Below are 3,244 nucleotides of genomic sequence, written 5' to 3'. Positions count from 1 at the left end.
GACCCTCCCTGAGCAGAGGACTTGCAGAAGGCAAGGTGCCTGTGATGTCAAGAAGTTCCTGTGAGCAGCAAGTCTCCCGTGCACAGCTGACGTGCCCAGCTGGGCCAAGAGCAGCCGAGCGGCAGAGGAGAGAGCTTCCCAGGACAGCCTAACCCCTTTCCCACCGTTCAAATGGAGGGAGAAGCTCCAGGTCCTGGAAGCATTGGGAATAAGTTTCGCTTCCATTCAGAGTATTTAATGAGCGCCTGCTTTGGACCAGGCACAGAGCACACCAAAACCTCTGCCTCTGTGCAGTGCACACTCTAGTGATAGGAGAAACCCACTTCTCCTGTCCACGCGGAAGGCTTACCCTAAGGGGCTGTGTCTCCCCTGCAGCCGAGGGAGTGGCTGAGTGGACACACAGGGGGGTCAGGCTGTCAGGAGTGCCTTGAATAGCAACCGGCTCAGCCAGTCACACTTTCTCAGTTACTGATATTTTTTTAAAGGAATCTTACCTGGAATCCCATATAAACAGTGTTTTATTACATACCGTTATTTGCTGCCATTTGTCGCCTTGACTTATTAAGGCAGTTTTGATGAACAGAGTCTCGTGCCAATCCCAGGCATCTGGTGCCTTCCCGTATATCAGGGTACTCAGCCTTGGCATTATTACCATTGGGGCCAGATAATTCTCTGTCGTGGGGCTGCTCTGTGCCCTGAAGGATGTGTAGCAGCAACCCTGGTTTCTACCCACCTCATGCAATTAGTAACAACTTCACTTGTGAAAACCAAAAAGACATCTCCAGACACTCAAATGTCCCTGGGGGTGGGGGTATGGGAGCAAAATCGCCCCCTTGAGAACCACTGCTGTCTACCTCCATTGTGCAATATCAAGAAATCCTGTTTTGCATGGTGAAGTACTTACAATTGGTAAGATGCTTTTATTTTTATTTCTTATTTATTTATTTATTTTTGAGATGGAGTCACTCTGTAGCCCAGGCTGCAGTGCAATGGTGCGATCTCAGCTCACTGCAACCTCCGCCTCTTAGGTTCAAGCAATTCTTCTGTCTCAGCCTCCCAAGTAGCTGGGATTACAGGTGACCACCATCATGCCTGGATAATTTTTGTATTTTTAGTAGAGATGAAGTCTCACCATGTTGGTCAGGTTGGTTTCAAACTCCTAACCTCAGGGGATTCACCTGCCTCGGCCTCCCAAAGTGCTGGGATTACAGGCTGAGCCACTGCACCTGGCCTAGTTTTATTTTTATTTTATTATTATTATTATAATTTTTGAGATGGAGTCTCACCCTGTCACCCAGGCTGGAGAGCACTGGCGCCATCTCGGCTCACTGCAACCTCCGCCTCCCAGGTTCAAGCAATTCTCCTGCCTCAGCCTTCCGAGTAGCTGTGATTACAGGTGCCTGCCACCACGCCCGGCTAATTTTTTGTATCTTTAGTAGAGATGGGGTTTCACCATGTTGGCCAGGCTGGTCTCGAGCTCCTGACTTCATGATCCGCCCGCCTCGGCCTCCCAAAGTGCTGAGATTACAGGCATGAGCCACCACGCCCAGCCCCTAGTTTGATTTTTAATCAGCTCTCCTGATGTTCCCAGGACCACCTCTAATTAAATAGGAGTTTTATTCTAAGTTCTTCTCAAAAAAAAAAAAAAAAAACAAATTAATGCAGTGGCCCAAGTTAATGTGTTGGTAGTTTTCAATATACTAAAATTTATACCTAACACATTTGTGTGGGTGTGTTGTATTTATTACAATTTTGAATAGCAAAATCTTCACAGTAAAAAACATTCGAAGTAAATGTTGGCAGAGCCCCTGGAAGCCCTTTGGGAAGAGGCTTGGAGAGAAAGAGAGAGGATTTCATCAGGGTCACAGGTTAGGGCAGGAGGGCAGGGCCTTGCAGGCCTCTCTGCCGTCCCCAGGCCTTTCAACTTCCTCAGACATAGCCTAGAGGAGGCAAAGAGGGTGTGTGGAAGGCTCGAGGCCTCTCAAGACAGGGGCCGGGGTTGGATTGAGGAAAATAAAGACTAATTCAGGTGGTGAGCAGAAGGAAGAAAGGCCCCTGGCCTCACGCAGTGCTAAGAGCGAGCCCGTAATCTTGGTGATGCAAGGCCAGTAGGTTAAACCCAGAATAATCATAATGAAAACAATCTGTTTGCACCATTGGATGCTTCCAGAAATTCCCGGGAGCAAGTCCAAGATGGAGAATCCCAGCCGGAAGTGCTGCTGGTTGGAACTGAGAGGGCGTTTTGGGACCCGGCTTCTAAGGACAGGGTGAGGGGTGCCGGCCCCCTCAGGGGAGCAGCTGCCAGGGGAGGGGGCAGTCTGCAGGCTGCAGAAACAACAGCTAGCTTTCATCTTCTTGAAAGAGCAGCCCTTCACTGGAATCCACTTGTTCTCTCTTCTCTGAAATTAGAAGCCGACTCCAGGGCTTGCTCCTCAGGACATCTGCCTGAAATGCAGTGGGACAGCTGACCACAGGCCCCTCCTCACCACACCCCAGGGGATCTATAATAGACACAGTAAAACGAGGCAAAGGCCTGACAGGGGGCCTGGCTATCTGCTGGCTGTCTCTTCAGCTGCTGGGGTGGTTCTCGGCGGGTGCCTGGCTAGGGACTAACAGGATGGAAGGGCCCAGGGAGCATGGAGTGCAGGGACGCTGCTGGCCGCCTTTCACCTGTCTCTCCTCCCCTTCCCCACACAGTCACTCTGGGGAATCCCATTCTTTTCTTTTCTTTTTCTTTTTCTTTTTCTTTCTTTTTTTTTTTTTTTGGAGATGGAGTCTCATTCTGTTGCCCAGGCTGGAGTGCAATGGCCCAATCTCGGCTCTCACTGCAACCTCTGCCTCTAGGGTTCAAGCGATTCTCCTGCCTCAGTCTCCCAAGTAGCTGGGATTACAGGCGCGTGCCACCACGCCCAGCTAATTTTGTATTTTTAGTAGAGATGGGGTTTCACCGTGTTAGCCAGGCTGGTCTCGAACTCCCGACTTCAGGTGATCCACCCGCCTCGGCCTCCCAAAGTGCTGGGATTACAGGTGTGACCCACTGCTCCCGGCCTGGGGAATCCCATTCTTATGATGTGATCGCCCAGTGTCCCTGTGTCAGACCTCTGGTGCCAAGAGAGACCTTAGAGATCACCTGATTCCACGCCTTCATTTTACAGATGGAGGAACTAAGGCTCAGGGAGGTGATTTTTCCAAGGTCACCTGCCTAGGCTTCCTGGAGCCAGCTCTGTGCTCTTCTAAAACCACC

This window comes from Gorilla gorilla, chromosome 2 (assembly GCF_029281585.2).
Source record: "Gorilla gorilla gorilla isolate KB3781 chromosome 2, NHGRI_mGorGor1-v2.1_pri, whole genome shotgun sequence".
Taxonomy (NCBI): Eukaryota; Metazoa; Chordata; class Mammalia; order Primates; family Hominidae; genus Gorilla; species Gorilla gorilla.
The sequence above is the reverse complement of the archived record's forward strand: the minus strand, read 5'-3'. Positions refer to the sequence as shown.